Raw genomic sequence first — 12999 nt, 5'->3', positions numbered from 1 at the left:
TACTATGATTAATCTACAAAGTTCTTGCTTTTGATTGAGAAGTTACTTTGATTAAAAGTAAGAACAGTAACAAATTAATTGAGAAGTTACATTGATTAATTTGAAATCTTAAACAAGAAATCAATAACAATAATCTTTAGAAAACCAATGATGAATCATATTTTGAAAAAGCAGTGGAATCAACCTATTTTTCTTTACTATTGTTTCTATTTTATTTTTTTTTTATCTTTTCAATTCTACTTCTTTCTTTGTTTATCTCTCATATTTTTATTATTTTATTTGACTAACTCTTTTGTATAGATTTTATAAGAACTAACTTGTTAAAAATCAATTTCGTGGTCGTTGGGAGACGACTTAAGGTTAACTTTACCCTTTCTATTTCCTTAACTACTATCTTAGCAATACTGAATTTGCTATAGATAAGTAGTATTAATTTGATCGCTTGACGACAACGTTATCAAATTTGGCACCGTTGTTGGGAAACACGGTTAGAATTTTTATCGTTTTAGTTCTTATTTTTATTTTATTTTATTCTTTTTGATTTTAATTTTTGTTTATCACTAACATTTTTTTCTCAATTTTTTCTAACATTTATTTTATTTTCTTTAGTTATTTTTTTTAGTTACTTTATTTTTTTTAAGCATAGTTTTCGTTTGAGGAATTTTGTTTCGAAATTTATGAAACTAGTTAGGAAACACTTTGGCTAAGGAAAGATAAGGTACTTAAGTTGTCCATTGAGACACACCTCTCTTTCCTGGAAGTCTATCCAACAACTTTTCAACTTATTTCTTTTCATAAAACCTCTCTCAAAAATGAAAAATAGTTTTTCAAATGAAAATAATCAACAGTGTGATTTTCAAGTGAACTATAATTATTATCCACAGCAACCACATGATCCATTTGATTATTAGCAGCAAACTTTTACACCTACTTCTGCACCTGATTTAAGTAGGTTAACTATACGTCAACTGAATGATCTATATCCTAGATCATCTTTTGTGGAATATGAGCAACCATCATACCATGAGCAAAACCCATATTCTGAGTGTCCACCTCGGTCATCATATGTTCCATTTGGTTCTCAACAACAACAACATGCATCATCACAACAAGTTACAACAATCAATGAACCATCCTATAAGGAAGTTGTATTATTAATGGATGGACTAAGAGAGAAATTAGACACAATAGATGAAAAGTTACGAGCTGATCAACGATGCAAAGATATTAAGCAAAAATGGTATGGAAATGATAAAGCATTGTATGCCATGATTGGGGATGCAAGTAACAACAACTTTGTAGAATTACTTTGTACTGTTAATACCTCCCTCCAATACCATCCGAGATTTGCTGAAATCCTAGAATTTAGAGCACTTCGTCATGAAATAAAATATATGCTTCTAAAGTTGGCCATTAGAGCTGAACAAATGTCGAAAGATTTAAGTCAACTACTGAAAGACAAAGCTATGGAGGCCACCTTAGAAAAACTTATGAAGACGATAGTTGAGCAAATGGATGAAATGATAATGTTAAGGAGCATGAATCAAAGGATGGAACAATTGAGCACTAATGTGAATGAGTACACGATTCAAATGTTAGATCAACCAACACCAGAATCACATCACACTGATATATCTACTAATAGATATAATGATTCTCATAGTAATATGTCTACTGATGGACATGTCAATTTTGCTAAAGATGTTGCTGATGAAGAAATTGAAGATTCTCACACATACATATCTACTGATGGATATGTTGATAATGCTCAATGTGAATATAAAGTTTTATCTATTGATTATGATACGAGTATAGATGATCTTTTTGAGGATCAAAGTTGTGAGAACAATACAATTAAGGAACCAAGTGCAGTTGAAGAGCCAACGATATTCGAAGATGCAGCTGAAGCATCAACTATTGCAACTGACTTGGTTAATGATGAAGCAACAAATTCAACTACTTCAAGTGCAGATTTTTGCTCACAAGGTGAGATTATGAGGATTACTAATGATCCTATTAACCATCCGAATGCACCTGATGATGCTCAAATTGAGTTGAAGCCACACACTCCACACATCAAGTTTGTTGATGTGAATGATGCAAATAAGTTTTCAGTGGTTATCTTTGTTGACATGGCTGCAGAAAAAGAAGGAAGGTTGCTGCAACAGGTAAAAAGCTTAGATTCAAATTCTTTTGAAATCATTGTTGATAGAAAAGTTAAATTGAATGCATATTTGTTTTCTGTTTTTAATTTTAGTGAAAAATTTAAAAAAATTCAAAATATGTGTTTTTCTTTTTAGTTTTTATAAAAATAAAAATGTAAAAATTAAAAAAATGGTACAAGTTGATTTGTACTTTGTAAAATTAAAGAAAATAAATTTTTACATATGGCTAGATTGAGCCAGAAGTCACAAATTTTTTCGTTTCCTCCCCAAAATAAGTCCATCAAGGACATTTTTTTGAAATAAGTGTGGGGGAGACAAACTGTAGGTAGGATTTTCCTTTTTCTATTTTTTGTTTTTTTTTCATTTAAAAAAATAAAATTGTGATTTATTTTTGAGAAAATTGTGAAAGTAGTAACTTTTTACTAAGTGAAATTTTAAACAATATGTCTCATAAGAAATCCACCAAAAATATTTCCATGTTTTCAATAAAACATATTGACATTGGATTTTTAGGATTTGATTCAATAATTGGGATGATCATAATTCTGGAAAAGTTAAAGTCATGTTGATATGAGTGGTTTGCTTCTATGAATTGCTAATTGAGTTGATTTGAGAATTACTTGATTAAATCTTTTGTGAAAGAGTTTGACCTCGTGAGTCTTGAGCCTTAATGCAAAGGATGGACCATTATGTGTCATTCTTATTTTCTTGAGTGATTTACTCATGCTTGTTTATACTCAAATATTTATCTTGATTCTTTTGTTTTGCAACTTAGGTGAATATGCATGATTTGATATGATTGAGGCATTTCTTGTTTCTAGCTACTTGGCCAAATAAGCCCACCTTCATATTAATCCATTGGTAGTCCCTTTGTGCTTTTATACCTCTATTTCTTGTTTTAAGCCTATTGCATATCCTTAAAAAGAAAAAGACCATGTTTTTCCTTACTTGAGGAAGAAAGAAAGGAGCTAGTGGATTATTTTAGGATTCGTTGAGGAATAAAGTGTGTGGGTGAGTACCTCACCCACAAATTAATAAAAATTGCAAAAGGAAAAATATTTGATGAAAAAGTGTTGAAATGAAAAAAAAAAATTGCTTTCTAAAAAAAGAGAGAGCAACAAGCAATAAACGAAAAAGAGTTGTTTTTTAAATTATGCTTCATTATTCTTCCTACATTACTATTTCAAAAATCCTAAAATTTTTCCTACCTTTGCCTTGACTCCATTATAACTTGTAAAAAGTCCTCATGATCTTTGAATGCATGTTTTCTGAAAGTTTATGAATATTAGAGTCTTGTTAAGTATTATGAGTGCTTACTTACATGAGTATTTTGAGTGAAAACACAAGCCAAAACACTTGAGCGAATTTTGGTGAGAAAATACATGTTTAACTTGAGTGCTTTCTTTCATAATTGATTGTCTTGTGAATTCAAAAGATTAACTCATGTGTGAAAAATAGAATCTTTCCGTTTGTTTATGCATGGTAACTTGATTTCTAAAATATTGATTTGTCTCAAGTAAGGTTCATTCCTTTGATCCAGTGTTGATGTGAAATAAAATACCTCAGAACAAGTTTTGAAATTGTTCAATTTTGCCCAGGAGTGCAAAACGATAAGTGTGTGGTTATGATAAGTGCATATTTTTTCCCTCATTTAATGTTTAATTATGGGTATTTAATTGAATTTATGTGCTTAAAGATTGATTTAATTAGTATTTCCTATAATTGGGTTTATTGAGCATGAGATACAAAAACATGTTAAAAGTAGCTTTTTAGTTGCATAAATGTTCTTTGGATATTTTGAGGTATGTTAGTGTAACTGCAGCTAAGTTGAACTCATGGAGGTGTGGAAATAAAATGGTTAAAGTTTCATGACACCTTAAAGATACATCCAAGAATAAGAAATTATCAAAATCACAAAAATCCAAGCCAAGCATTGCATGAAGACGACAAGAAAAGCTTGAAAAAGTGAAGAAGTTTGGCTAAACTAAGAAGAGAGCAACAAAAATTGGACCTTGCAGTTTTCTTTATCTTTATGATAGAAGATAATTTGGGAAAAATATATCTTTAGATATTTTATTTGATATTTTTAAATAATTATCTTATTTAATTATATCATAAAATATTAAAATATAATAACTACAAAATCTTTTTAAATATGACAAGATCTTCTTGAATCTTTTTAGTTCCACAACAAACAAATATATCTTGAAGATATTGGATTATTCAGAAGATAATTTAAGGAGATTGCAAAGGGTTGATTTGGAAAATTAATACAAATATTAATTGGTGATAATTTATCATATATCTTTAATTTATTTATTTATTTAATTATATTAGATATTGATATTATCAACCAACTATATTTGTCAAATAGTCTATATCTCTCCAAATATTTTTGAATATTTATCTTTATCTTTATTTTAAAAGATATTTGAGAGATCTTAGCAACAGAAAAGTCCAGTCCAAGTCTTATATAAAGAGACCAAGAGGGTAGAAGAAAATAAAGCTCAGGACTTCGGAGTTTTGGAACCCTTAAGGGGCCTAATTTCGTTTCCTTTTTCTCTCTGTTCTTCTTTCTATTTTTATTTTATCTTGTATTTCATGGAAGGCTAAACTTCTTGGGTTGATTCCATTGTAATTTATTAATTGGATTCTGAGGTTAGATCAATTAATTTGTTTGTTCTTTTGATTCTTGTTGTGATTTATTTTCATTTATATCTTTTGGTTCTTAATTTAGTAAAACTAATGATTTTTACATTGTAGCAAGTTAGCATGGTGTTAAATCTACATAACATAACAATCGTATGAGTCCAAGGGTTTTTAAATTTTAATTGAGAAGTTACTTTGATTAAATTTAGAAACTTTCATATGATTGAAGGAGTTTTTGATAATAATTGAGAAGTTACTTTGATTAAAGGTGAAAACTTAGATTAGAATTAATCAAGAAGTTACTTTGGTTAATTATCTTTTTACTATATATAAGAGTTAAAAGAATGGACGTGATTAGGATTAGTAATATTTAATTGAGAAGTTTACTTTGGTTAAATTTACTATGATTAATCTACAAACTTCTTGCTTTTGATTGAGAAGTTACTTTGGTTAAAAGTAAGAACAACAACACATTAATTGAGAAGTTACATTGATTAATTTGAAGTCTTAAACAAGAAATCAATAACAATAATCTTTAGAAAACCAATGATGAATCCTATTTTGAAAAAGCAGTGGAATCGACCTATTTTTCTTTACTATTGTTTTTATTTTATTTTTTTTTATCTTTTCAATTCTACTTCTTTCTTTGTTTATCTCTCATATTTTTATTATTTTATTTGACTAACTCTTTTGTATAAATTTTATAAGAACTAACTTGTTAAAAATCAATTTCGTGTTCGTTGGAAGACGACTTAGGGTTAACTTAACTCATACTAATTTTTTGGCTACTTTCTTAACAATATTGAAGTTGTTATAGATAAGTAGTATTAATTTGATCACTTGATGACAACGTTATCAGTACCCAAAGGGTTTTACACCCTTAGGTGTAAGCGAACTAACGGTCCAAGCAAATGTAATTATGCTTCTTTGCATATTTTTATTTTGGTCAATCATTTCTTTGTTGACAATCTTTAATAATCATTGGTTATTGATCCTCATTGTCATTCATCACTATACGATATGTAAAAGTTTTTTCAATGTTGACTTTATTTTGGTTCTATATTATATGATTCATGACATAATTTATTGAGATCTCATCATTTTCAACAATTTCAAGTACCTGAGGTTCTTCTGGAACCGAATCATTAATTATGCCGAATGAATATTTTTGGATTTTCACCTTTTTGATTAGGTCATCTTGCATTTTAGCTCTCTTTCTCATCAAGAGTTTTTATCTTTGTAAACCACTAGGCCTACTAAGTGTGTCTTTGGAACTAACAGGCCTACCAAGCTTCAGGCATGTTATGAATTAATATCAATTATCTTCAGAACGTAGGGTAATTGATTGACTCATTTTTTAAATGAATTATCCTAGAACTTCTAGTTCACATTCTTTTGTAAGAGGATCAAGATGCGATAATGATAGTTCATTCCAACCAATATCTTTTTCCAATTGTTTTCTTTCTCCCCCTAATGTTGCAAAAAGTTATTCATCAAAGTGATAGTCAAAAAGTCAAAATGTAAATAAGTCTCTTGTTGGTAGGTCAAGGTATTTTATTATTGAGGGAGAATCCTACATATATTCTTAATCATCTTTGAGGACCCATCATAGTCCTTTTTGGTGGGGTAATTGGAACATATACACCACACCCAAAAATTCTTACATGAGCATATTAGGTCACTCACCAAAAACCAACTGCATAATAGAGTATTTGTGATAACTTGTTGGCTTAATGCGAATCAATAATGCAACATGCAAAATTGCATATCCCCAAGCACGCATCCAGTGACCGATGAATCTGTTTGGAAGATTAGCTCTCATAAGTAATGGTCTTGCAACCAATTTTAGATGTGTTAGTAATGATTCCGCAAGTCTATTTTGAGTATGAACATGTGCTACTAGATGCTCAACTTCAATTCCAATTGATATACAATTCTCATGAAAAGCATGAGATGTAATTTCACTAGCATTATCAAAACATTTTTTCTTAATTGGATAATCTGGGATGTGAGCTCTTAACTATACTAATAACTTTGAAAATGTTTGATTGCAAGTTGATAGTAAACAAATATATGACCATCTAGTTGATGCATTAATTAAAACCATGAAATATCTAAATGATCAACATGGTAGGTGTATTGGACCACAAATATCACCATGTATTCGTTATGAAAATGAGATTGACTCATTTCTAATTTTTGTGGTGATGGTCTTAATATCAAAATTTCTTTGTCAATGTATAGTACTTGAGAACTCATTGGTTTAAATAAGTTTTTTGACTCTTAAGTGGGTTTCCCCATGAGTTTTTCAACCTTTTTTTTTCGCATCATAATAGATCCAGGATGACCTAACTGATCATGCCAAAAAAGAAATTCATTCTGATTCGTAAACTTCTGGTTTACCATGAGATGCATTTTAATTGTACTAATATGCATAGTACAAACCATACAACTGATCATGCCAAACAAGGCATTCATTTTGATTCATAAACTTCTAGTTTACCTTGACATGCATCACTTGTACTAATATATGTGTAAACCATAAGAGAAGTTTGATAATTTCTCCAATACGTTTTTTTTTTCAACTCAATCGTAGAGATATAAAGGTATTTCACATCTTTTTCATTGTTTATCTCAATATGGTATCCACTTAGACAAATATCCTTGAAACTTAATAAGTTTCTATTCAACTTCTTGGTAGAAGTATAATAGCTTTTTCGAACCCTTTAAATATATTTGCAGTATTATAAATAATACTAACATTGATGTCTCGCATTACCAAACCAAACAATAGAAAATTTATTACTCTTGAGAATTGTATAAGTTGTTGCACTATCAATAAGACAAATATCCTCATCATTGGTGCTAGTGCCAACATTCATTCTTCATATAAACATAAATATTAATATGAGAAATGCCTTTTTTTTAATGTTCTCATTACCAATTAGGTGATCAATACTTCAATTTGGTTTAACAAAGAAAATAACAATATCAAGATGAGTAACATCCATATGGCCATAATCAAAATCACTATCTTCATAAGAAAAATGTGCTTTTATGTTCTTCTTATTAGTTTTAAGATGCTTTGGTGTACGACAAGTACAACTCAAATATCTTCTACTACTGTAATGATAACATATACTTTCATCTTGTTTGCCATTATTTTCACCTTTTTCTTTTTCCTTTTTCACACTATTGTTCCACTCCTGATGATAAAATGTATTTTTGAAATTTTCTTCATGGTCATTTCCACAATCATGATCTCTATCATGACCACAACCATAACCAAAGCAACAATTGTGAACATGAAAATATAAATAAAAAATATTGTTGTATTCACTTCTGGGAATGAAGCTGAACTAGTTGGACGAATCTCATGATTTTTCAGCAAAAGCTTCATTGCTTTGTTCAGCCATACAAAGAGATGTGTAAATTCATAATGTTTACTATTGCATTCACTTTTGGGAATGGAGCAGAACTAGTTGGGCGGATCTTATGATTTTTCATCAAAAGCTTCATTCTTTATTCAGCCATAAGAAGGTATAAAATAAATTCAAAATATTTGTGAAATCTCTTTTCACAATATTATTGTCATAGGAGAAATTTAGTTGCTCAGTTACTTTATTTCTTTTTTTAATGGTATCACCAAGACCCATTGTATCTAAATGTATTCCAACATTTAATATGCAATATAAGTAATTCTTCCTCGTAATATCAAGGGTCACAAATTCAAATTTTGCAACGTTTCACATGTTTAGAATTGTCACATAAAATAATAATAATAATAATAATAATAATAATCACCATAATAATAAAAATGATAATAATAAGACGGAGAATAAGAATATAAGATAAAATTATAAATGAAGAAAGGATTAGAAAGAGCCTAGATTAAGACATGCAAAACATTGTCCTTAAAGAGAAAAAGCTTTCACTAGCTCTCAATTGGTTGGAGTATCGTTCTGATAAGTTGTTATAAAGTAAAACTAATAATAGAGGAGAGAAAAAAAATGAAAAAATAGAGACTAAGAGAATGAGAGCAACTTTTTTGGTGTATTATTACTTATAAGAAAAGTTCTATCTATAGATCAACATGTAATCCATAAAGAAAACAAATCAACTAGTTAATACAAGTATTTACATAACGAGTAATGAATCATATGATTGTCAATTATATTAATCATATGAGTAACTATATCAAATCAATGGATGACCATTAATTCATAATATAAGTTAATTAATAACTACTAATTTTAATACAATAGTAATAATAATATAAATAATTATTATTATTTCAATATAATTAATTTTTTTATATAATTTTATTAAAGTATATAATTATGTATAGTTATAATATAATATTTAATAAAAAGTTTAATAATATGAAAAAATCAAATAATTAATTGTAGTTATTTTTTATAACAAATTAGTTAAAATAGATTATATTATTTTGTAGTAATACTAAATATAATAATGAAATTATAGTATTAATAATACAATTACCAATTAATACGGAAACTAAAATTATAAACATAAATTATATTGAAATCGACGTTTTTTAAAGTTACATTTAATATAATTATTACTACATTTGGAAAAGCATTCACTTCGTATCTCTTTATTTTTTTTTTTCACTAAGGTTTCTTTTCTGGAGTTCATTAGTTTAGTATTTTGATTCCTTTAAGGAAGAAGTGTTCATTCGAGAGTCAAAGTTTCAAAAGCAATCTCCAAAAATTTATCTCCTTACTTAATCCAGATAAAGTAACTAGATTTTCATTTGGATTCTATAGTTTGTTCAGTTGAATTCCAACAACCCATTTGTTGTATTTATTTTCTTATTTTTTAATTATTTTTTAATCAGTTTTGGATTTTCTTGTTTGTTTTCATGAATCTTGATGGAATAGTGAGAATGATTGTAAACTTTTTTTTTTTAATTTAAGTATTTTTAGATGGTGTTTTGAATGTTAAAGTATGTATTTGATTTTAGTATTATAAAAAGTCATTATATATAGGATAGTAATGGAAGAATGAATTCGGCTTCCTTGAAAGAACTCGATACATAAAAACTTTTCAATATAAAGTTCTCGCGTTTATTAAAAGTAAAATTAAAAATTTGAATGCTCATTTCTTAAATCATGATAGGTTTTGGAGCCGGAACTTTGTAAATTGTAATTTTTTTTTGTTAATATCAATAACGGTAATACTAAAAACTAGAAAAAATTGTGCAATACTAAAACACATAGAACTTTAATGTTTTGATTATATCTAATATCATCACATTAAAATACTATTTTTCTTCCAAATAATTAGAAATACATAAATTCTTCCACCAATCTCCAATTTTAGTGCTTTTTATTAGAGAATTTTCAATAAAAATTTTACATTTGATCGATCTCTACACGCCATAAATAAAAATATATTTGAATATTCCTAAACAAACAATTTTTTCAAAATATAATGGTCCTACATAAGAAATTGTAGTCTTTATAGAAATTGTAAATGGATTCACGACACCATTTACAACCAATTAAAATAATTTAAAATAGATATTTCGATGAAAGATTTTGAAAGAAGAACGAAATCTAATTAGTTACGACCTAAATAAAAGAAATTAATATAACAAAAATCATATGTGAAGAGTTATCGTGTTGTATTTGAAAATTATAAAATGATATTGGAAAAAAAAATTAATCTATTTTTGGTATACAACCACATTGCTACTTATAATAATATTGACAATTTTAGAATATCATAATCCATTTATAGTAAAACATTCCAAATTAAAAATATGTATTAGGAAATTCTTCTTACAATGTAATACTTTAATAGTATTTAATTAAAAATTTACATTTAGTATTAGGATTAACCAAGTAAAAAAAAAATTACAATTGATATATTAAATGAAAATATTCTATATTAAAAGGTTAAATAAGACTATATAATTTTGATTTTTAAAAAAGCTATATGTTTTAATTTATATTTTTAGTAAAATGATGAATTTTTTCAAATATTTAAAGTTATTAATAAGCATTATAAATGAGATACTAATGTAAATGTTTATACCTAAAAATTAAATTTAATATATATTTATATTATATTTAAAACTAATATTCTTTGATGTTAATATTTTTATTTTATAAGTAATTAAAATATATTAATTGCATAAAAATTGGTTTAACGTTTACTCAGAAAAATATTTAACAATTAAATGTTTTTATGAAAATAATTTTGATATTTTTGCAGAAGTAATGTATTTTGTTTGGTAAACTAATCTAAATTTTACTTCATAAATTTATTTATCTATTTGAAGATGATATTGTAAAAAATATATAAGTTAATTAATATAAATTAAAACTACAATATTAATAATAAAACACATTTTATTTCGTACATTATTTAATAAAGAACAAATAATTTTAACTATATACCATAAGTTGTAATAAAAAAATATTGTTAGAATTGATGAGCCAATATTTTACAATCAAAAGGGAGTGAATTGGTTTTTCCAAACTTTGGTTTGTTCTTTCACTTTAAAAATAATTTTTAAGAAATCCTTAATCAATTGACATTGTGTGTTTAAGAATGCATATTTTTTAACCTTTATACTTAGTATGATGAAAAGAAGACAAAAAACACCAATTTTTATACTGGTTCGATTCAACCGAATCTAAGTCCAGTCTCTAACAATGCACGTCAAAAATTCCACTAAACCATCAAGAGTGAGGAAAATACAAGATCCACCTGCGTATTTCCTACACCTTAGATACACACTCTTGAAAAACCCTTCCAAAAATGCAACCAGTAATGTTACATGCAGTTACCAACACCTATCAAGTCACAAGTCACAGTGATATCACAACAAATTTTCAATAACAAGAAACCATAAATTCAGTAACCAAAAATCAGTATTTCACGGAAGACTAATGATAGAAAGAATACATTTGATTCTTTGTAAATCTTGATATCACTATCACACAATCTTCTTGAATTCTTGATGAACAACTTGAGAAACAATGAATAATCAATGCATATTTCCTCCAACAACTCTATAGCAATCTTTCTCTTATCTTTGGTGTCTAAAAAACGTAAGCCAAAACTGATGCAGTGATATGATTTAAGAGCAACACAATTTTCTGGTATATCTAATTGATTAGGTTATCTATCTAATCAACTAGATTATTGACAGTTCTAAAGTCCATATTCCAAACTCAATTAACATCCTAATTAATTAGTGTGACAACATATTTAAACATCACACACCAAACATCACCCAATAGATTAGATTAACATTCTAATCAATTAATTATGAAGGTTTTGGCACATTTAGCTTGACCCACATCATGTTCATATACACGTCTACATCCTGTTTAAATTCTACCTATTCTAGGCTATTGTTTCTTTATGGACATCATAAAAACATCATAGATTTTCTTTGAAAACAATAACAAATATCACCTAAATTTAATTAGATGTTTAAAAATATATAAAATGAGGGAAAGAACTTACATTTATACAATATATGTAAAAACAGACTGAATAATCTTGTAGGAAAAAATATGTTTATAATATCTAGGAAAAATAATATAGAAATTGTGAACTCACAGTAATATGATAGTAAAATTTTAATATAAAAAATAAATCAAACATGAATACAAATAAATATAATTAATAAAATATTAAAGAAATCAATAAATCAATGTAGAAGCTTAGATTGAATTCCAAAAAAAAAAAAGAATATCATAAATAATAAGATTTTTAAAACATATTTGAATATTCCTTTTTTAGGAACCCTAATATAATAAAAATTAAGTTTTTTAGGAATGAAAAAGAAATAAGATAGGAATTCTAAATTTTATAGATTTATTTTATGTCAAAAAAGTATATACATTTGAAGTCATAAAAAAGAAAAATAACCACTAATATATTTTTTAAATCCTAACTTAATAGAAATTTAATCTTTTGTTCAAAATTTTCGACCACAATTTAAATAACTTTATTTCAATCTTTTGAAACACAAACAATGAAAATGACATGTAAAAATGCTAGTATATTCATTTCAATTGTGTTACAAATTAATATCTTATTGGAGTAATATGACAAAATATCACTTCTTTTCTAAAAAAGCCTGGAATAGAAAAGATACAGAATGAATTTACTTTTTATTTGTTTGCAGCAAAAACGATGC

This window comes from Vigna unguiculata, chromosome 10, assembly GCF_037176805.1.
Source record: "Vigna unguiculata cultivar grain cowpea cultivar isolate G323 ecotype 2 chromosome 10, ASM3717680v1, whole genome shotgun sequence".
In the NCBI taxonomy this organism is placed as follows: domain Eukaryota; kingdom Viridiplantae; phylum Streptophyta; class Magnoliopsida; order Fabales; family Fabaceae; genus Vigna; species Vigna unguiculata.
The sequence above is the reverse complement of the archived record's forward strand: the minus strand, read 5'-3'. Positions refer to the sequence as shown.